Genomic DNA, 7919 nt, shown 5'->3' with positions numbered 1-7919 from the left:
TTCACTGAGTGCAAATAAAACATTGTAAAGTTTGCTATCTCCCCTGCATTTTCCATCTTGAATGTTATGTAACCAAAATATGTTTGTCTTTACTATAATTTAAGCTAACTTCACAGGATACCTAAAAATAAGATCAAAATAGATTTGCATTGTACTGGGGTGCTTATTTATACACAAAGTGAGATATAGCTTTAGAGAAGTAGCTTTAGAGAAAGACTTCTGCCTCAGAGGACTGGTAATGGAAATACAGTGTAGAAATTAACTGGTATAAAATGATGCAGCTCTACTGCCTGGAGGTGAGTGGAGCTTCTTTGATATACACAGATATACATCTGGTCCTCTATCTCAAGGTCATCGGTCAGAATCCAGCCTAGACTGGTAGTTTGATGGGTTGTGGTGGGGGTAATTATTTGTCTGCTGCTGAAATCAATATACATAGTGCTTTACAAAGCACAACATAATAGTGCCCCAAAGATCATTGAGTTTAATAAGACAAGTCCCTCCAGGGCCGCCCAGAGGATTCAGGGGACCTGACCCCGGCACTTTGGTGGTAGGTCGTGGAGCAGAAGGACCCCCCGCCGCTGAATTGCCGCTGAAGACCCGGAGCGGAAGAGGCTCCAGGGGCCCAGGCCCCGGGAGAGTTTTCTGAGGCCCCTGGAGTGAGTGAAGGACCCCACTCCAGGGGCCCGGAAAAACTCTTGTGGGGGCCCCTGCGGGGCCTGGGGCAAATTGCCCCACTTGTCCCCCCACCCCCGGGTGGCCCTGTGTCTCTCCCCTGAAAAGGAGGCAATAGCTCAAGTGAGGGAAGGTGTGAGTGTGAGTAGGATGGCTGGAAGAAGTTGAGTTTAAGAAAGCATTTGAAGGAGTGAGAGGGCTTGGCAGACAGGAAGTGGAAGACTGTTTCAAGCATGTAGAGCGCTGCATGAAAATAGGCATTAATGAGGAAATGTGACTAAGGCACAGATTCAGCAAAGCATTTAAATACATGCCTCAGTATACTCCAATTAATCAAAGCACTTGCTGATTTGCTGAACTGGGGCTTAAGGGAGCAGCAAGGCAGGGACTAAATCGATGAAGTCAAGGTGGCAAAAGGGTTTAATGTGACATGACTTATGGGGAAAAATAACATTCAAAACTGGTATGTTGGTTTAAGTGGCCCTGTAAATCTAGGCATGCTTCTGGCAAACTCTCATGCAGAACTCAATGGGACTACTCAAGGGAGTAAAGTTTCTCAGGTTTGCAGGATCAGGGCCATGAAAAGGAAGACTTTCCAAGGAGGGTGAATACATTTTGTGACTCACGACTTAATTTTTTTGAATGATCTGATTCAGCTGTGAATGCAGCCAATCGATTTGTAATAATCTGCATATTTCTTTAAATGTGTTTATAGAGAGGAAGTACTGATTTATTTTATAGAACTATTTTTCCTCCAGAAACCATTATATATAAAAGAAATAACTATTTCTTACCCAGAAAAAACGCAAAATGATGTAATTAAAAATGTAAAAGAATATCAGTAGAGTAATTTTCACATGTATCAAGTGCTTTATGATGTAATGAGAAACAGCAGGACTACAACAAACATGACTATAAAGTGAAGAAATTAAAAAAAAAAATAGAAAAACTACAGCTTTTAACAAAGCACTGCTTTGTTAGAACTTAATAATAGAAAAAGAAAATCCTCACAGTGATTCTTATGTGGAAAAGAATCCCTTCAAGTTGAAACCAAATGTTCAAAAGTCCTATTCTTCATTATTGCACAAAATAATTTATTCTTATTAAAGCACCTTCCCCCCGCCTCACATGCGCTGCCAAAGCACTCAGGGTGATGTACATCACAATAAAAAACCATTTAAAATACAATAAAAAGATTAAAATGAAAACCACCCTCTAAAAGCATCAGTGAGGAAAACACAAGGGGGTCTGATAAAAGGGCACAGATGTTATAGCTAATCAGAAGCAGACCACAAATTGAGAGCAGGAACATAAAACAAATTTTGCAAATCAAATGGAGTCAGATTATGAAGGCCTCATATAATTAAATATGATATTCAAGTTGGTGATCTCAGTCCATGTGTGTAGAACCCAAAAGCCCTGCCTCTGTAATTTTTCCCCTCTGAACAAGAAACAAGGACTGAAGAAGCAAGGAGTCGCCTTTCCCCTCTTGCCCCCAGGCCTCTTCACTGAGGCGCATTGACTAAGCAGGGGTGGGCAGTGTATCTGTTTGTTCTAAGTAGAGGATGCTGGTCTCCACTGCCACTACATCACTTCTCAGCAGCGGCAAACTCACTATGGGCTTTGAAGTCCAAGGAGAGCCTTTTGTTGATTTCAACAGGTTTTGGATCAGGCCCTATTTTAAAAATGGTATAAATTCATATATTTGAAAGCTGTCTCGGAAGTATTCCCTTCTGTTTATGAAATCCAGAGCACTGTAATAATCAGGAGCCCCCCCCAGTATTAGGTTATCTTATACATCCTTGAGAAGGATGGTTCCCTGTAGTACATTCTCAAGTGCTTGCTCCACTCTATTTTTAAACTATTTACAGTCTGTGGCTTCCACCATTTCCTTTGGGAGACTGTTCCACAGTCCCTCGATTTGGAAATTTTCCCTTTACTCAGTTTCCCACCTTATACCACCAAAAACGATTTCTAGGTTCTTACATCCCTCAGATACTTGTTAGTTATTATCATTCCAACTTCTCTTCATTGTCCATTACAGTAAGTTGTACATATATACACATATATCTTCCCATATCTATATCTAACCTATGTCTTCCCTCCTAAATCAGTCCCTTCTGCCCTTTAATTATCATTGCTGTTCTCTGAATTACCTTTAGGTTGTTGATATTTTCCTGGGACTGAGGTGTCCAGTACACAGCACTGAAAGTAGCTCTCCAGGGCCTTTTAGAGAAACTCTCTACCCTCTGCTTGCTGATGTGAAATTTCTGTAAAGTAACTCCAATTTCTCTGGCTATAGTAGTAGTGACCCCTGGTCATTGAACCCTGTAGAAATCTACAGGGGAGATTTTGAAGGGTTGTGGAGTCAAGAGGATGAGATTACAAAGAGAGAGGGGGAGTGGGGAGACCAGGGGTCTGCTAGGAAAAGTGGGAGGAGTTGCTTGTTGAGGATTAGAAGGTAAGGGTCCTATTGTAGAAAGAGGCGAGGTCAGGGAGATAGAAAGGCTCCATAACCAAATTTATTCAACCCTGTACAGAAGTGTCATGTTTGATTTGGTGAAAAATTTATAGTTTGGGGTGGTTTTTATACTCACCAAACTGGTTCACCAATTCCTTAAGTTACATATGCAGATTCTGACATTGACAACAAACATTTTGCTGGAAAATTGTTAAAACTTTCCTTAACCACTGGATTCTCTACTCTTGATAAGGGCAGCCTTGAAGTTTGTGACTTTCCCTTTTTGGCCCAGTTCTGTATAACAAACTTCTCGAATGTTTTGTTTACTAGGTCACCTGGTTACAATCCTGAATTTATATAGGATACTATCTCATTTAAAACACTTGTACATATTGCACAAGATCTGGAATTTTAAAGCTGTGTGTGGTGCTGATTCAGCCCATGTCTGCTCTAGATTCTAGAAAGGTTGTTTGGGGGTAGGACTATGGGATAGGGAAGAAGGGGGGTAGGATCAGCAGTCCAGAAATATTTGCCTTGGAAAGAAACAAAAAACAATAAAAGGAGCCAACATTTTGCCTGTGAGGCCTCCTTGCAGAGAATAATGAGATTGGGGGTAGGGGGAGGGGAAGAGATCAGATCAAAGGGGTAAGGATGTTAGCTATAGAATCAACAGGGGCCTAGGATCCTATCAGCTGCCAGTACTATTCCACTCTCCCATGCTGCCCTGACCTGTAGCTCCCTTTCTGACCTTACCCCTGACCTGGAACATCCAGTATAATACCTAGAGTGATAAGAGGTAAACCAGTCTTCAAGCTACCCTCAGCAAATTCATAGATTTTACAAATGACAGCAACCTTTAAAATCAGCCACTTTCCCTCCCCACTCCCCGCACCAGTGCAGAATTGTTCAGCTACAAAGCTGAAAGGTCCTTAGACCTCCCTAGCTCCCCTCCCCAGCTCCTCTTATCATATAGACCATCTCTCCATTCAAGACCCACTGTGTTAGCTGCCCTCAATGGACTAGACCCTAAATTGGTATAGCTCACTGGAACTGCACCACTTTACACCAGCTGAAGGTCTAGCTACTGGGAACACTGTGACAGAATGGGTGAACAGAGCCCACGGTGAAATTTCAGAAGTTGGGACCAGTGACTTTTTGGTAGAAGATCTTAAGCTGTGGAATTCCTTGCCACAGGACATCAGAATCTGATCATTTTTAAGAGCAAAGATCTATATTTTTTACCAGCCATTTCTTAACAGGAGATAAAGAATAACTCAATCTGTCTCCCTGTGGAAAAAGTAAATTAAAAAAAATGTTTCAGACCAAAGAAAATATTTATGGATAAAGGGTAAACTATTGAAAATTAAAGAACTAACAGATCCCTAGCTACAACATAGTAAATTAAAGACATACAACACCGGTGGAAAACATGCCAAAGTAAATAGATACTGTACATCATTATCATCATCCATTCAGATTACAGGATGGATATGACTCAAACCTTGCCTATACAGGCACCAGATCAGAATAATTTTTTTCTATTAACTCAGACTTTGGAATTGTGCTTGTATAGTATTACCTATTGCAGTACAGTTCCGGCCACAAAAATCTAAGAATCCATTCTTCATGCATAAACCTGTTCACAGTAGGTGAAACTAACCCCAGGCATAGAAGCTATGAAAGGCTCCTAATGAAGCAGAACCACACCACGTTCCACTGCTCAGGGGGTGAGTGGCTGGGTTAAGCAATACATTCAATAAACCCTAAGGATATTTTTCAACCATCATTCACTTCCAAAAATGAAATATGGAACAGATTAATATTATGGAGAGGTTGTGTGTTTGCTTTATAAGTCACAATCTTTTATTCATGAATATCTGCAATGCAGATTCTGCAAAAGTACTATTTTTTTTTCATTTTTTTCCATGACACACTTGACAGCTGGAATGGTGTTTTTGATGTATTTTGTTTACCACAATACAGATATAAAACAAACACCAAAATAAAAGGATTACAAAGGGTCAGATAAACAATGTTCACCATTTCTGAATTTCTAGCATATTGGGACATATGTAAACAAGATTTCAAAAATAGAAGCTTCATGTTAGATCCTGAAATCCATATTTAGGCATCTAACAAGTGACCTGATTTAAGTATTTAGAACTTCCCTCTGACTGTGCATGATCAAGTGGTTAAGAGCCTGGCTTTCAGAGGCTCTAAGGACTGTCAGCTGTCATTGACTTCAGTTAGAACTGTAGTACTTTGCTCAGAATCTCTGAAAATTAAGCCCACAGGTCCAGATCCCCAAAAGTATGTAGGTACCTAACATCCATTGATTTCAGTACATACCTTAGATGATCTGGGCCTCAGGCTCTATCCTGCCAGATGCCCTCAACATTCAGTACCTCCCAGGATCACACCTTTTAGATACTGAATCCTGCAATGGGATTGCATTATTATTATTTGTGATTAGGATTCCAATAAGATCCATGCCATGCTACATATGAAGTCATGGTCCCTGTCCTGAAGAGTCAATCAACGTCAGTGGGCCTCCCCGGAGATGGATCCTTTTGCAGGATAAAGACTATGATTTGTAATCTTTGGATCTAACATTACTTTCTGGAACCTCTACTTTGTTTTTGTTTGGCTTTCTAATACATCTGTTTAATACATCACCAGCCTAATGCCGTTGATACATGAAATAATTTCAGTTATCTGTTATATAACAAGACTTTTCTCCCAGCACCCAAGAAAACTAGCTCTATAGCTAATTGCATAAAAAGAAAACATCCTTTCTAGTCAGAGACTAAATAAATGAATAAACCCTACTTGTGCTCTGGTGTAGCGGTTCTCAACCTTTTTCTTTCTGAGCCCCTTCCCCTCCCCCAACATGCAATAAAAACTCCACTGCCCACTGGTGTCACAACAACTGCTTTTCTGCATACAAAAGCGAGGGCTAGTGTTAGGGCAGAGGTGGGCAAACTGCGGCCCGTGGGCCACATCCGGCCTACAGGACTCTCCTTCCCAGCCCCTGAGTTCCTGGCCCGGGAGGATAGCCCCTGACCCCTCCTCTGCTGCTCCCTCTTCCCTGCAGCCTCATTTCACCGCACCGCCAGTGCAATGCTCTGGGTGGCAGGGCTGCGAGCTTCAGTGGCAGTGCTGCTGCAGAGCCCGGCTTGACCTGGTGTTCTATGCTGCGCAGTGGCATGGCTGGCTCCAGCTGGGCAGCCAGACACCAGCGCTCCAGGCAGCGCAGTAAGGGGTCAGGGAGCAGGGGGGATTGGATAGAGGACAGGGGAGTTCTGGGTGGTGGTCAGGGGGCGAGGTGGTGGCCAGGGGTCAGAAGGCATGGAACAGGGATTGAATGGGGACAGGGTTCCTGGGGAGTCCAGTTAGGAAAGAGAGACGGAGTTGGATAGGGGGTGGGGGGCAGTCAAGGGACAGGGAGAAGGGGTGGTTGGATGGGACGGGGTCCCAGCTGGCAGTCAGAAATGAGAGGAGGGGTTGGATGGGGCAGTGGGGGGCACTCAGGGGTGGAGGTTCTGGGGGCTGTCAGGGGACAGGGAGTGGCGGGGATGGCTGGGGCAGGGATCTTGGGGGGGGCATCAGGGAACAGGGAGGTTGAATGGGACAGGAGTCTGGGGGGAGCTGTCAGGAGGTGAGAAGCAGAGGGGTTGGATAGGGGCCGGGGCCGGTCCATGCCTGGCTGTTTGGGGAGGCACAGCTTCCCCTAACCAGCCCTCCATACAATTTCCAAAATCCGATGTGGCCCTCAGGCCAAAAAGTTTGCCCACCCCTGTGTTAGGGGATAGCATACAGGGAAGTTGCCTGGGGCCCCATGCCACAGGGGCCCCCACAAAGTTACATTGCTGAGGCTTCAGCTTCAGCCCCAGGAGGTGGGGCTTTGGCTTTCTGCCCTGGGCCCCAGAGAGTCTAATTCTGGCCCTGCTTGGCGGATCCCATGAGCCTACTTGTGGCCTCTTAGGAGGCCCCAGACCCGTGGTTGAGATTCACTGCTCTAAGGTACCATAATGGAAACGGTTATTTTTTCCATTTCAAATATTAAAAACCATAATTTGATAGGGAGACACATTCATTTTAAACCATAAATTGTCCAATTCAAAACTGTCTCAGGAAGTTAGAGCATTCTCATAAAATCTCTTTCAACTGTGTTTACTACAAGCCTACGTAACGCTATCCTACCTGGGATCTAGTCCTGTTCTTTGAGATTGCCTCAACAGGAGCATAATAAGGCTTTTGCTTCATAAGATATTTTGCATTAACTTATATAAAATGAGAATGGGTTGAAACTAAGATTTATATTAATTGAATATTGCTCAAAGAAGCAGAAATAAACAATTATGTGATCAAGATGCTATGTTATTAAAATATGTACAAAAATCCAGTAAGCTATTTACACGTCAGTCTAGCACAAATATTGATGTAAGGAAACACTTAAAAAGCTAATTATCTCCAGTCTGAAAGGTAACTTTGTTGGGGAGGGATATGACGAATGTCTAGAAATGCTGGAAATATATAAACACCCAGGATATAGAGAAACAATTTAGGCTGATACATGAGGATATAGTTCTGGATTTAGCAAAGCATTTGGGCATATGCTTAAGTTTAAGCACATGATCAAGTCCCATTAACAAGCCATTAAATGCTGTGCTGATCAGGGCACGTGATGAAATTAAGAGATTGAAAATTTAGGCTGAATAGCAGGATCAAGCAAAAAATAGTTTGACAGTGAGCTGTTTTACGCTGTGCAATAGTCTCCAAG

This window comes from Chelonoidis abingdonii, chromosome 2 (assembly GCF_003597395.2).
Source record: "Chelonoidis abingdonii isolate Lonesome George chromosome 2, CheloAbing_2.0, whole genome shotgun sequence".
Lineage (NCBI taxonomy): Eukaryota > Metazoa > Chordata > Testudines > Testudinidae > Chelonoidis > Chelonoidis abingdonii.
Note: the sequence above shows the minus strand (reverse complement) of the source record.